General features: G+C 44.6%; 1 long non-coding RNA gene across 4 annotated transcripts; it reads right to left on the reverse strand.

Moving 5' to 3' along the window:
• Positions 1–3,011: 3,011 nt before the first annotated feature.
• LOC137478409 (uncharacterized) lies at positions 3,012–12,547 on the reverse strand. Of its 4 annotated transcripts, none has more exons than XR_011001547.1 (4): positions 11,770–12,547; positions 10,494–10,623; positions 9,254–9,356; positions 3,012–3,407 (listed from the first exon to the last, which is right to left on the reverse strand). It is a non-coding gene; the product is annotated as an uncharacterized lncRNA (long non-coding RNA). The 4 variants fall into 4 exon arrangements; XR_011001546.1 differs by lacking the exon at positions 3,012–3,407 and adding an exon at positions 8,589–8,908; XR_011001548.1 differs by lacking the exon at positions 3,012–3,407 and adding an exon at positions 8,925–9,121.
• Between the last annotated feature and the right edge of the window lie 2,928 nt (positions 12,548–15,475).

Raw genomic sequence — 15,475 nt, forward strand, 5'->3', positions numbered from 1 at the left:
CAGTGAGAAATATATAAAGATTCTGTTTGGTGGCAATTACAGTTATAAAGACCAATAGAGAAATCATTTGCTGCGCTGTCAGCTGTGGGATTATAGATTTCATGTGAGGTTTTAGTGACCTTAGGGCATTAAAAGTGATATCCCTCTCAGCACAGCAGATTGAAAAGTATTGATGAGAAAGTCAAGATGAGAGAACAGCAGCTTGCTAAGGCATTCCTCTGCCTCTGCCCATTTACTGCTACATTAATCTTTCCTTGATCTATTAAATTCCACTTTCTTGGGCATGTAGGAGAGGAGCTGAACCTGTATCATCACGTCAGCTGGCACCCTAAAAGCACTCCAAAGCCATGAACCCAAAAGGCCAGGAAATATTTCACTTGGCAGTGCAGGATGTGAGCTTTCCACCAACAAATGAGTGAGACTGTGACTTCCGTTTCCCCCAGTGGCATTGGCATCAAGGCTCTTAACTAAAACTGAAAGCATTTTCATTTTGCCAAGTTACAGAAGCACACCACAACCAATATTATCTTCACAGCAAAAATGATCCTGCACAGACCAAGTGAGGGGCTATACTGACTTCATCAGGGTCAGCAGTCCATGTGCTTGTAGCTGCTCTGTACAATATTTACTCACTTGAAATACTGAGCAAGGCATTCCAAATCAGGCAGACTCCCCATCCCTGGAAGTGTTCCAGGCCAGGTTGGATGGGGCTTGGAACAACCTGAGATTGTGATGATCTCCAAGGTCCCTTCCAACCCTCTACTCTCTGCAAGGGTGTGCTGCAACGACCTTCAGACAGAGAGTAAAAGGTACCAAAAAAGTAAGGCAGACCATAAGCAGTGCTTTACAAACACTGAAGGAGTGCTGCCAACAGCTTCTTTCAAAGCTTTCTGGAGGAAAATCCAGGAGGGCGATGTTCAAGCAGATGCAGAGCAGAGAGTGTGGGTTTACCTGCTCTTGCACTGTAGCTCTGATGGGAAATTAATTCACAGCTTTAGAATGGCAGCTTCAGCATTAATTCTTGAAGAGATACTAATTCTCTTGAAGAGATTCAGTCTGATTCCACGGTCATAAGATTTTACTCCTTAATGCCCCTCAAAATGTGCTCCTCAAGGCAGTGAGTCACCTGCCTTGCTGAGATGATGAGCTGTGACCATGGGTGGTCCCAGCAGGACTGAAGGACATTCCTTTCTGCACCTTGGGGAAGACTTTATCATGTCCCTGTCTGGAGGAAGAGAAATCCTCTTCTGCTCCTCATTACCCAAATCCATGTGTGAGCTGCTCAGCCGGCACAGCTGCATTTCAGAGCAGAACTGCTTCTTCACCAAGCTGCAGACGAGCTTAGAGTCCCTGAGTCACCAAAATTTCTGTGATGAAGCATTGGCAGAGGGAAAGGTGAAAATACTTGAAAATAAAACAGGCTTTCAGCTGGTGAGATTCCTTGGAATTTCATATTTAACAGAATGAAGATCTTATCTAATGTCTTCTTCAGCAGTGGCCAGTGCTCAGAATGGTTCATGAGTTTGCTGCTCACAGACCCCACCGAATGCTAAGGGGATGGAAGGAGTGGTAGATTTGGCAGTGCTGGGTTAATGGCTGGACTTCCTGATTTTAAAAGCTTCTTCCAGCCTAAATGATTCTGATTCTATCCCTGCTGATCTTCACTTGCCACCACTGGCCACATGCAACGCTCCAGCTCACATCTGCAGCCCACTGGAGCAGCCTCTTCACTCTGCGGCTCAGGGAAAATTGTTCTAATTTAAGCCAATGTTACTGATAAAAGGGTGAAGAAAAACACTGCAGTGTCCATAATCAAACTGGGAAGACTTTGAAGGTGCTACAGGTGCAAATGGCAGCAGCCTCAAGCCCGGAGTCACAGCCCTCACCTCTGACTGCAGGTGTGCATGGAAAAGGGTGGATGAACACAGCATTTAGAGAACAAGAGGCACCTGCACTCAGCTAAAGTACTCCGTCAACCAGATTTACCTGGCTGTGCATCTAATTTCTTTTTCTTCCTTTGTGCTGCCTGATTTGTATTCCCCAGAAATAGTCACTCTTTAGGATTTAGAAAATAATCTGCATGTTCTGGAGAAAATCACATTTTCTTTTTCATCTCTTTGTCTCCCTTGCTGTCAAAATCTTATTTTATGCCTTCCTCTCGCAATCCATTTAAACAATGGCAGTGGCACAGGTAATATTTCTCTGTGCTTGATGAACTGAGGGACACTTGCTTATATAACTGGGGGACAATGACTATGTCTGAGTCTTTGTGAAAGATTTGAAAGCATAAGGGGAAAATGCTGTATCCCAGCAGCATCTCACTTATCCTCACATAAAGAAAACAGCTCTGCAAACCAAAGTGTCTCATCCATATTCAAAGTTAAAATCAAATAAAACAACACCTCAACAGAGTGAGTCCAGCCTGCCAGGGCTGCCTCACCCAGGATTATCAACTCTCCAAGTGGTATTGAACTCAATTTTCTTTATTCCAGGTCGGAAAGTCAAAAAATGACTTCTCACCAGTGTGATATTGGGTTAATGAATGTCTCAAAGCCCCTGGCTGTGATTCCTCCTGATCTTTCATGACGTTTTAGGTGTAGCACTCATATCTGTGCCAGAAGCAATGGGTCTAGCCGATAAAATACAATCCAAAAAGGAAATGCAGCCTTTCACAATGTGACATGGACCTCAAAATCATTAAACTAAGCAACAAAAGCACATGGCCTAAATCCATTTTCCGTTATTACCACACATAATTGTGTTTATCCTCAGAAACCAGCCTGTACAGTGTACCTAGCAGAAAGAAAAACAGAGAAATGTCCATCATACATCACAAACAGAAGGGAGTTTCTATTTCTATGATTTTGACTTACAATTCTCTCACTGCAGCATTTCAGCTTGCAAAGTTTTCAGCAGATTCCACCACTGGAAGCAGTCATGATGCTGAGGAAGTTCCAGGGAAAGGATATGTATAACCAGCCCGATTTTTTCACTATTCACTGCATTCTTCGAAGAGCCTGAGGAGGAGAGAGATTCCAGGAATACTCTTGTGCAGTGAAATTACAGGGCTGGTCCTTGTTAAGGGTAGTGATGGCAGTGGTGAATGAGCACTGATTGTTGTTACCTCTTACAATTTAAAAGATAGTTATTGCAGATGAATAATGCATGAGCTTGGAATCTCTTCCCGAGGCACTTGGAGACCTGAGTTGAGATGCACAGCACAGGCACATGGTGGTGATTGCCTTCAGTGTGCTGCCTTATTGTTCTGAAACACAGCATAATGATCCCTCTTAAAACATCAGTTTATAAAACTCACACCCACCAGGAATGGGGAGGATTTGTAGAAATTAACCTCTCACAGCTCCTGTGCCTCACCAGCACCTCAGACCCAGGCTGATCAGTGCTATCTGTTAAAACCAGGAAACAGAATTTGGGTTTTTAGACAGAAATCATGCTCCTGCATCACCTCAAAGCCTGCTACATGTCCTCTGCTGGCTTTCCAAAGATAATGGGTTATTGATTACTGCTGATCAGGCAAAAGTGCCTCCTGATGAATATGCAGTCACAATATCAGGAGCGCTCTGAGCATCACAATGTTTTCACAATGTTAGGCAGAGTTCCTCAGCCCGGTATTCTGTTTTTTTTTTAAATGGCTCTCTTTGCAATCTCAGTTAAAATGGATTAATTTATACAACATCCACGAAATCACTTAAAGTTCCTCAAAAATGCCATGTCAGCTCTGAAGCCTTGCTCTGATACGGCTCTTCTTGCAGATCTCTCCTTCAAAGAAGACACAACAGTGAGCCTGGATGATGCCTTATTTCAAGAGGTTGAGAAATTCAGCATCCCTCCTTCTTCCTGCATGAAAACCTCTGCAGAACAGACAAAATCAAAGCGTCACCTTATTCCACTCTTAAACTTCTGGTCATGTGAGTGCTTCTCTGGACAACTCTACCTTCTTTTCTCAGTGCTTCTTATTAAGGGACAGGATTTTCATGGCTCACAGCAGTGGCATTCAGTGATGCTTCAGGTCTGTACTTAGGCTTTAGGAAAGTGGCTCCTCTAAATAATGGAGAATATTCTCTGACCTAAAAGACCTTTTTCCTACGGGGAAGTATCAGGGGGAACTAGGAAGAACTATGGAACTTAAAGCACTGACTGCTTTCACTGACAGAGCCCTGAGACAGCACTCCCAAAATGTTTTCTGTAGCTTGTTCAGCACACAGGGAATTTTGGATAAGTAGGATTTCTATTAGTGTCTCAATTATGAATAGATGTAAAGTCAGGCAATATTAAAAGCAGTTTCTCAGCTCTTTCAGCAAAACAGTTTCTTTGTAAATAAGTTGAATGTTATGTCAAAACAGTTGTGAAAGTGACTTTATTGAGTCACTGGGCACAGATATCGTATAACTTATCCTTTAATTATTGTGAAACTTTGTCGATTTTGCTAACAAAAAACATGTAACAGCAGGATATTTATGGACTCCTACAGATTGCCGTGAAAGTACCCTTAGAGAGCTTTGTGGTGTGTGTACTGTGGAATTGTTATGTCTTTATTTTGGTACGTTGCAGTCTTAAATCTCTAAGGCATCCCCTCATTCACCACCAGGCCTGGCAGCCTCTTTGCATTCATGTCAAGGGAGGCTGTCAGGGAGCAGACACAAATCCTAACACGTGTCTTCCCTGAAAGAATTGACTTTTGCTGTGTTTCTTATTACTCTTCTCCCTGAAGGGTAGTAGAAGTCTTTTAGATTGAAAACAACATCGTTGTGCCATGTGTGGAGAAAGCAGAGCTGGCTTCTAAAGTGACTTTAGTGCAAACTGTGCTTCTGTTTAGGTGACAACAACAGCCTCCTTATAAGCTCTGTGTGCGAGGGACTAGGGATGAAAGTCTGATTGCCACAGCAGCTAAACTGTGCCAATCATAGTCCAAAACAAGCAGCTCAAAGCAGCAAGGACAAAACCCCCTTGGTTTTGGCAGTGATATTTGGTGGGTGCATGTTCAGAAAGTCCTAAAATGGTTTCGGTTCAAAGGGACTTTAAAGCTCATCTCATTTCCACCCTCTGCCACACCTTCCACTAGACCAGGTTGCTCCAAGCCTTGTCCAGGTTTTCCTGGGAAACTCCGAAGGAAAGAGGGTGACAGGTGAAGCCACTGGTTTTTGTGGCTGTGCCAGCACCAAACTCCTCTCCTTCCCTAGGGTGTGTTAGGAGAGCTCTATCTCACCACAAGTGATACGAGGGTCTCAAGGACTCTGCAGGTGGACAGCAGCTCTGCTGCTTTTAAGGAAGAGCTATCCTGCATTTCTGCTCCCTGATCTGAGGGGTCCTGAGGCTGGTGTGCCTTATTTGCATCCGTGCCATTTTGATGTTAAAAGTTTGAAGGTGGTTGCTGTCAGCGCTCCTGGAAAAATGGGAAAATATGGAGCCCTGGAGAAAAAGTAGGCGGAAAATTATAAATAAACTTGTGAGAAGATTGCAGTGTGAAAGGCATCATTTTGTTCTTTGATGGTCTGGGAACTGACTGAAACTTATTAAAGAAATTTTTGACTAATTCATCAGTAGCTCTTCAAAATCAAGTTATCCTTTGTCCTTCTTTACTTTATATTACTTTTTCATTCACTTCTTAGTGTCACGGCTTCCAGTGGGAATATTTTCCATTAGAAATTTGGTATTCATTGACTGTGGTTTTTCTTCAACTGTTCCTAATGAGACACTGATTGACTAAAGCTTTCATGGAAATGACCATCATGCATTCAGCTAAGGGAAGAGTCCTGGGAAAGTGAAACCAGTATTATTTAGTCAAAATAATTACTGACACTCCAGAAGGACACTGGAGTGTCAGGAATTATTTTGACTAAATAAACCACACTGTGTGAGGCACAGTGTCCTGTAATAATAAAAACATTATTCCTGATAAAATGTTATTTGTTGGTCCCCTGATTGTTATCCATGAGGTTTCTTTTCCAGTCAAACTAGAGACATACAGCTCCAGCTCTGGGTCAGCTTTGCCCAGAAAAAAATCAGGAAAAAAGGAAGAGAAAAAAAGTCTCACTTGCTTTTTAGCTGGCTACATGTTTCCTGGGAATCTTAAGGAAATAATTTTGATGCTGTGGTAATTCTCTTTATTTACAATGACCTGGTAAAAGAGACCAGAGGAGGCTATGAAGATGCTCCAAAGGATGAAGCATCTCTGCAACAAAGGCAGGCTGGGAAGTTTTCACCTGGAAAAGGATCCAGGGACACCACAGAGCCCGTTCCACTGCCTAGAGGGGCTCCAAGAAAGCTTGAGAGGGGCTTTGGACAAGGGCTTTCAAAACTTATGTCACTGGCCTAAACCTGATCCCATCATCAGACCACTGGCAGCAAAGATCAAACCAAGCATTTTTAAACACTGAAGTTTCTTCTTGACTGCTGATTTTTAACTGGCCTCAGCACCCACGAGCAACAGTTCTGTTCACAACTGATTACACAGTTGTGCCAGCCCTGAGCAGAATGAGAGTGGTTTTTGAAGAGATCAAGCAACAATTGATAGATCAAGACTGGGAATAAGCCCTCTTTTATCTAGAAAAACTGTAATGGAAATAATTGGAAAAATGCATTTTATTACTTTCCCAGAGGAGACGATTAGGGAACCTGAAGGCAAAGGCTGCTCTATGGAATGAATGATTTGAATTTTAACTGAAAATGCTGAGGCTCAAATGAAAAACCGTTTTAGACAGCAGGAGAGAGTTTGCCCATTTTTTTAAGTGTTTTTATTATTTGTAGCAAATATATTTGCATAATTTGTACATCCAAAGTATCCCAACTGGGACTAATTATCCACTGTGTTAGACAACATACAAACACACAACAGAGCCAACCTCTGATCTGGGAGTCACAATCCAGTGCTCAGTTTCAGCAAACAACACTTGATAAGCCAAAGTGTTCATTCTCTTTTCTCTTTTTGCCCCCATTTATTAAAAAGGGCTCTTAGCCAAACCCTCAGTGGCCCTTTCAGAAGGCAGAAGAACAAGGAAATATTGTGCCCTTGTTAGTGCCGAGGGCTGGGGTTTGCAAATCAAAGCCAAGTCTCCATGCTCTGGAGCAGACTTTATGTCTGACAAGAAGCAGTTCAGCTCCTCTGTGCCTCCAACAACCTATTTGTAAAAGGGTAGCAGCACACCCCACCCTCTTCAGGGCAGGCTGAGAGGGAAGGCATGAAGATTTGTGTAGAAATTCCTAAAAAAATTAAGAGACTAAGATTTTAGGATTTTGTCACCCTGGGACTAGATGGGGTGGTCATTCGGTGCAGTTTTGTTTCCTCATGGAAGCAGTAAAATTTATGGCTTCCAGTACTAAAACTCAGCACTTGCAAGGCTGGATGTGTTTCTCCAGCCAACTTTGCTGTTCCTGATAATATCCCTGTTTATAAATGCCTGCTCCTGCCTCACCATCAGGTGCACAATGCAACTCCACTGCCTTTAACCTGACACACCCTCACAAAACTTGGGCTGGTGTTCAAATCCAACTCGACATCATAAGCTGAACCATCAAGAGGAAAATGCCAGCGGTAAAACTTGTGGAGTTCCAGCTTCTAGGAGGCTGCAACATTCCATGTTCCTACTGCTTGTTGAGGTCAGGAATGAGAAATGAGCCAATAAGGATTTTTATCAAATGCACCACCAGTTCTCTGGCATGGATTCATGCTCTTCACTCACAGAGGGCAAAGCCTCGCTGAAGGACCATTGTCACCCCTGTTTTCTGCCTCTTATCTGGGGATATCCATTTCATATCCTGGTTCTGAACAGACCTCCAGCATTGTAAAATGTGTCCTGTACTTCAGAACAGGCTCCCCAGGGAATGGTAACGGCCCCAAGGCTGCCACAGCTCCGGGAGGGTTTGGACAATGCTCTCAGGCACAGGGTGGGATTCAAGAGTCCTTTCAAGAATCCTATTCAAGAGTCCCTGAATGTAATAAATTAAATTTCTAGTCTGGTTGAAAATACCTACTGGAAAATGAAAGGTTACTCTCTGTGAGGTGCCCCACCAGTCAGGTGCTTTAAGGGAGGACAGAAGCCATGGGATATGCGGCATCACTGCAACATTCACCTCTCTGTAAGGTTATAGGGAGGGAGAACCTGCCCCCTGAATTAAGAGTGTGTTAATTACGTGTATCTGAGCTTCTGCTGGCTCCCAGGCTCAGCAGGATTTGTGGCTCTGAGCTGTGAGGGAAAGCTGACTCCTCGCAGGGCCACGTGCAGGGCACTCAGATAATGCACAGAATGGGTGATAAACTGGGGGTGAGGGTAAAAGCGCATTTATTGTTAACTGAAATAACAAAAGGACTGTTTTTTTCTTATAGAGAAGTCTCTGTAACACTACCAAAAAAACTTCTCTCCCTAAGTAAACTAAAAAAAGTTATTCTAAATGTAGCAAACTAACTAAAATTTTATTTCTTTACATTATCAGTAAGGAAAGAAAATAGAAAAAAGTGTTCTAAAAGTTTTGTTCTAATTTTTATTACTCTGAGTTAATGTTAATAAAATTTTCTTTATACCTTTTAAAGTTTTAAACCTACTTTACGTTTCTCCTAATCCTACCTCACAACAGAAGTAAATACACTAGTAATTAACCAACACTAAACCCACCACACTCATTAGTACATTAACCAAAAAAAATCTCAAAATTAATAGAAGATTAAACTCTTCCCCAGAGAAAGAAAACTCAGCATGGTTTCCACAAAACCCCTGGGGAAAAGCTCGTGTCCCCAGAGACAACCATACAGGCAAAGAAAAAATCATCACTTTTGAATGATTCTCTTGGTATCCATCCCTCACCTCTGCTCCATGACAGAGGTTTTCCTTCACCCAGATTTGAGTCCTTCCAAGCTTTGTTAATTCTGCTTCCTTGCCTGGCAATATACCACCTGTGTTATATACAGTGCCTCTTGCTTTCTTTGGGATTCGTAAAGGAAAACCAACAAACTTTAAATTGCAACAGACATATTATCTTCAGATTGCTTCACCATTGCCTCAGTAGCATTTGCAGCCCAACTTCAGTGAGGGCAAGGCTGACACGAGCACATCAATCTCTTTTTTTTTGCCCTGTAGGTCTGTAAATACCAACTACTCCCAGGCAGCTGGTGAGAAAGGAGTTGCTGTGTTGAGTCAGAACCTGCAAGCCCAGGCATTGAGCAGGAATGTTATAAATGTGTGCCATTTTTTGAGTTATGTGTGTTTTTCTGAGGTTGGGGTGGGGTACAGCTGGTTACCTGGGACTGGGGCTGTTGGGATAGCCCAGATTGTCTCTTTGGGAAGCAGCATGCAGAGAGACTTTGGCCAAGGCAGCTGCAGTACACAAACCACTCAAGGAGTCTGTGAGAGCCACGAAGAGCAGTGTTTAGCACCAGGTAGCACTGAGTTTCACAGTTCATCTGGTCATTTCTTAGAACACATTTATTACACCCCTACTCCAGATGATGGATTTTTATCATAAGGTTACCCCCAGGAAAGGAAACCAAGATACATGAGATCTGGGAAATGATAACAGAGTGTGCAGTCACAGTGCATCCTAGGCCTGAGAGGATCCTGGGCTGAGTAATCTGTATATAAAGAAAAGAGAAAAGGTCATTTTGAGGGAAGATGTTAATGAAGTAAAAATGGTTTACGAGTAGCAGAAATAAATAATCCTTGCAAACCACTGGAGGTGATACAAACCAGCTGGGATGAGCAGACAATGGGGAAAAAAGCAGATTTTCCGATAGAGAGCCAAGAAACTGTAACCCCCTCCCTGCCATCCTATCCCAACCCTGTGATTTACACACACCTTTACCTCAGGAAAAAAAAAAGTCTGCTGGGTTTTGTAAGTCTATAATAAAGGGCACATTTTTCCTACACTCAAGAAAAAGGTTTGCTTCAAAGCCTTTAAGCCTTATGTTGGGGTAAACTTTCCATAGGGTAAGTAATTCTAATCATATTTGGAATAAATGTGGTTTAAAAGAGGAAAAGTTTGATCTGGGGAAGAGTGTCAGGCAATGGAACGTGAGTTAATCTAACAGACTGCTTCTGATGTCCTCTGCCTGCCTCAGGAAAACCATGCCCAACAGTTCATTGCTTAATGAAATGTCATCAGGTGGCCTCAAACAGATCAACTTCCCAAGATAACAAAAAACCCTGGGGTATTCCTTCATCTCGTGTCTTCCATAAATTTGGAAGAGCAGAACTGGAAACATCCTGAAACATCCTCCTTTTGTCCTTGAGAAAAGCTGGCACTGCTGGGTCTGAAGGTAGGAAATTCAATGCCAGCCATGTTTACTCGGTATTTTGGGATCTCCCAAGTAGAACTGCACCATCCCTGCTGTGCCCAGGCAAAAATCTGCCATTAATTCATCTGTAAAAGCAGTCCCTAGATGCTACCCAGACACAGAAAACACACCCAAAACTATTCCCAGATAGCCTCAAGAATGTCTGAGATGCCTTTGCCAAGGTATTTAAGGGCATAATTAGAGAGACCTTTTAGAAATTAAAGGTGATGAAGTTGTAATGAATGAAATTTTCTTTTAAGTGAGGTTTAGAGAATGTAATGGATGAGGCACAGAAAGAGTTGGGGAAGGAAAAAACATCCTGGGAAAGTCCAGTTGTCCTGGAGAAAGAATAAATACAGATGAACAGCACAACATTCACTCCAAATTTTCTTACAAAAAACATTCATTCTTACATCTTACAAAACTTGCTGTTGCCATTTGCTACACAGCAAAATGTTTTATTTGTGCTCTGTATTTCCTAAAGAAAAACATCGGGAATTACACCAAATGTCATTGGGAGGAATGATGCAATTGGATATAACACGTAGGATCACTGTTCCCATTGCTTTTACCTATGACTAAACTATTTAATCATGCCCATTACATTGCTGATGATGAACTCGCTGTGAAACGCAGATTTTAACACAATTCCTGACATTTTAAAGCGACTCCTCAACCTTCACTATTTCTTTTTTCCGGCCATGGAACTGTGCCAGACAGACTCAGAACACATTTTTATTAATCTGTGCTAGAAAAAAAAACTGGTCACATCCAAATTTGGGTGTGTACTGCCAGAGTTATAAAGGCACGACTGCAGGGTGGCACATAGATCAGATCACTGCATGGGAAAGGCCTCACTTTCAGCAGACCAGTAAATAGGTCAGCAGCAGTAAACAGGTCAGGAATTCAGGATTTGAGCGAAAAATGAGATTATACAGCAAAGGAAGAAAGCTCATCCCCATACCCATGCAAGTATTGGGATAGTATGTCTTCTTTCTGTATCGTGATGGGTTTTTTTATTATGAAGTGATAGATTGTTGTTGTTTTTCTTTTAGGATTTGTAATAGTCATTATGAATTTATTTTATAAATATAGTGTGATTTTTAAAACTTTTGTGAGAGTGTTCATGGGTGTTACTAGATTTTAATTATTTGGTAAAAATATATCAGAAATTATAGTGGTGTTTAGTATACTTGTAATATTAACTGTTTTACTATGATGCGTTAGACTGTAAGTTAGTTGTGGTTGTTTATTGTTGATATATATTATTTAAAGGATATTAGGTGTTGGACTAAAGTTTTTAAGTGGTACTAAGAAAACCAACATGCAAGCAACACAAAGTTTGGATTTTTCTAGTTCCACATGAAAGAGCAGTGGGGTGAGGAATGGGAAAAATAAGCTGTTTGAGGGTTTCTGTGCATGTCTCTCACATCAGGTGTGTATGATGGCATTAGCTCTTCATGTGACTAAATCTCTTTTCTCACTTGAAACAGAAACTTTGGCCAGGATATGGGTGCCATCTGGGCACACAGATGCAGCTCCCCCAGCACATCCCAGCTGTTCAAAGAGGGAACAGAGCCACTGCCTTCAGGTCTCCTGGGACTGTTGGGACAGTGACACCAAGCTCCACATGTACAGTCCCCCAAGACAAAATCGCATGAAAGCCAGAGTATGCAAAAATGAGGGCTAGAGTTGACCTCCAAGAGTATGAAAACTCTTCAGAGGTTTTTCACATCTGAAAAGTCTCCAAATTCCGCATGCCTTAACAAAGTACTTGACTGATATTAATAAATACAAGATCACTTATCAGCAAAATAATCTTTGGTAGTGACCACCACTGGGAACTGCTTTTAATTCTCATCTTATTTATTCAAAAGTACGTGGTATATTTTAACATCTCAGGACTAACCTCATACATTTCCTGTTTGTTTCATAAATACAGAAACCTGTTCCCTGAGACAAGACACAAACCCCCAAATAGCTCAAATGTCCTTCCAAGCAGTTGTAGAACAGCAAGATTCCCTCCAAGCCTCATTTTTTTGAGGCTGAGCCCTGTATCTCCCTCAACTGTTCATCGTCAAATGTCTGTTCCAGATCCTACCCCAGCTCCGTTCCATTCTCTGACCATGCAGAAGGACCTCAATGTCTTTCTAATTGTGAGGAACCCAAAACCAACTCAGGAATCTAAGGTGCCTCAGCAGCCGCAGCAGAGAGGGCTGAGAACTGCCTGGCACCTGCTGCCCCCACTAGTGCTGCTGCAGGGCCAGCGGGAAATCGCCTGCTCTACCACACGGCCACACGCCACCTCACATTCAGCTGCTGTCAAACACACCCCCAGATCCTTTTCCACCCATCACCTTTCCAGATGCAGTTCCCCAAACCCACAGTGTGGCTTGAAAGTGATGTGAGTGGGAGCTGAGTGTCTGAAAGGGCAGGAGCAGACACCAGGACAGGGCATGTTTTTATGTCACTGGAGCTAAGAATGCTGATGGGACAATGAACACATCCTGGTCTGCAATTTGCTGAAGATATCGCAGTTGTCAGAGGAGATGACAGGAAAAAGATTCGTGGGCTGAGACACTTCAATCAGCAAAACAGCTCACGACAAATCCTACAGCTGATGAAAAGGCCACACTGGCTCACAACCAGCTCTTCCATGAGTCGCCAGCAAGTTGCATTTGTGCAGCGCAGCAGACTTGGTGTCAGGTGTGGGCTCTTCCTGGGATCCGGGGGATGTGCTGTCCCACCTGTGTCCCCTGCCAGCCTGCTCACTGATGCTGGGGCTCAGGAGCAGGACAGGCCTTGCCACTGGCTGCTCAGCCACGGCTCACACAGCACTGTGTCACCCACAGTGATTTGGTCACACACACAAACTTCAGTCCCAGCAGAAGTTAATCCCATCCCCTCCAAAGAAGCCACCACTGCAACATCATCACCGCATGGGATGGGGATGGCACCACCATCACCGACTGCTGCGGTTCATGTTTATTTTACTAAGTTCTATTAGGTTGATTGTTGAAGTGGCATGTTCTCTTATCCCCCATGTTCTCCCTAAGTTGGTTTCTCCCTAAGTTGTACCCTCCTTCCCAACTGTCCCTCAAAGAATGTCCTCCCTTCCTTCCAGACCCTTCCCTGCCTGTCAAGGCAACCTGGCCCCTTTGCCCTGTCTATTGAGGCAACAGGGCCCCTTTGCCCTGTCAACCTAAATCCTACCCATTGTTCTAGAAAGTTCCCTGTCCCTCACCTCCAGGACCAAGCCCAGATCGAACCCTCTCTCCGCCCCTTACCCTGATTTGTGGCATCCCTGAAAACCACAACTTAAGAGTTGCTCATTGGTTGTGTCTTTGTGTCCACCCTGTGTTTTGTGAAGTTTTAAAAACCCTTGCACAGTTGCACTCGAGGCTCTGCTTGCCTGTGTTCCCTTCAGCTCTCCTCTCCGGTGGACCCTACCCTCGTCCTTCCCAATAAAGCTGCTGGACTTCACACCGCAAGAGAGCCTCTCCTGCCTGCTTTATGAAAGAGGGACTTGATAAAACGAGGGTGAGCTGGACAGGAACCAAACGCAGAGCCGAACCAATGTGGTTAATCATATGTTCTCCATTTATTGTTTATACAATGGCAGTTTATATACACTTCAAGATCGTTTACAATCGTGAGCACACTCTCATTGGCAAGCAAACATTGTTTGTCGTTGTCTTAAGGTGGCTGCAAACCTATACTAGTTCACCCCTAGGTAGCTCAGTATACTGTGGTACACCTTAACATAATTTCTAACTGAGCCACAAACTTATTTCTACCTGCGCCATAGGCTTCAAGGCCTCACCAAGGCCCGTATCTGAGGCCTAGTCTGGGGTAGCTCAACCTTCACTCTAAACATACAAATCGTGACCTCTTTCTCTCAGAAATTCTTCTACACCTTTATCCCATCCTCGTCACACCTCCAGGGGTCTCCAGTGCTGGGCATTTGGCTCAGAGGTTCTGGCTCAGGCAGTACCCTCACCTGGTAGGTTCCCCACTCTTGCCGTTGGCCGCAGACCATCTTGGAGCTATAGCCTGGGCTCTGGAGGACAGTGACAACCAGTCAGCGTCACAGATCACAGCTGGCCACGTCACAGTGGCCCCAGTGACATCATCACCCTGACCTAACCCTTCAAACGTGGTTGCACGTCAACACCACCCTCAGAGTCGAGGAGAGGATCGCAGAGAAGGAGCTTGCCCGAGGCTGCTCAAGCATCAGGGTAAGTCAGAGGGTTCTGCTGCCTCTGATACAGCTCACACGCACCTCTCTCTCAGGCTTGGTGCACAAGTGTCAGGAGGAGAAATGCCAGCAGTGCCGCGCAAGAGACGCTCCAGGCACGCGCCATCAGCCTGTTCTGGATCCAACATGGCACAGCCAGAAACTGTCCCCAAGGAAAAAGGTGACAGCAGAAGCCTCCCTCCCCACAGCTCCCCGCCACTGGCACAGGGGGTTCCGGGGCAATCAGTGAGGAGCCAAGAACAATGCCAGGCCGAGGCAGGAGCTCCCCAGCCCGGCTGGGCTCTGGGCACTTGCTGGGGCACCCACGCCTGACCTGCTCTGCCCTTCAGCCAGCACGGCCCAGAACCAGCAGGGCCCTGGGGCTGATCCTGCATGGACACTTGCCCAGCCCCACAGGCATGCTCATGCCTCATGGGGACTTGCTCTGTCTCCAGAGTGCATGCTGTGCCACCAGACCCAGGCGGACGCCGACATCTGCGGGGACAAGAGAGTGAAGTTCAAGCTCTGTGTCCACACCTACTGCCAGGTGAATTCTCTTGGGGAGATTTCACCTGGCAGTAGGTGTGGACACAGCATTCTGCCCACAAGGGGCCTGCCTTCCTGACCTCACAAGCTCCAGAACTTCCCTGCCTTGCAGAACCTCGCCAGTGGGCTTTACCCAAAAGAGGACACTGGAAATTTTCTTGTTGGGGACACCAGGCGTATCATCAGAGAGGCAGCCAAGAAGGTGGGGACAACCTGGCAGGAGCAGGCAGCTTTGCACCACAAGAGGCTTGGGCAGCTCATCCTGCCCCCCAGCAAAGAAGGCCCAGGCCTAGCTCAAACAAGAGCCTCGTGTGCAGGCAGCTCTAGGGGCTCTGAGCTGGCACTGCCCACATCCCACTCCCTGTCTGGAGATGCAGACTGCCCACAAAGCCCAGGCCCTGACACTC

The sequence above is a fragment of the Anomalospiza imberbis genome, chromosome 8 (assembly GCF_031753505.1).
Source record: "Anomalospiza imberbis isolate Cuckoo-Finch-1a 21T00152 chromosome 8, ASM3175350v1, whole genome shotgun sequence".
NCBI classification, from domain to species: Eukaryota; Metazoa; Chordata; class Aves; order Passeriformes; family Viduidae; genus Anomalospiza; species Anomalospiza imberbis.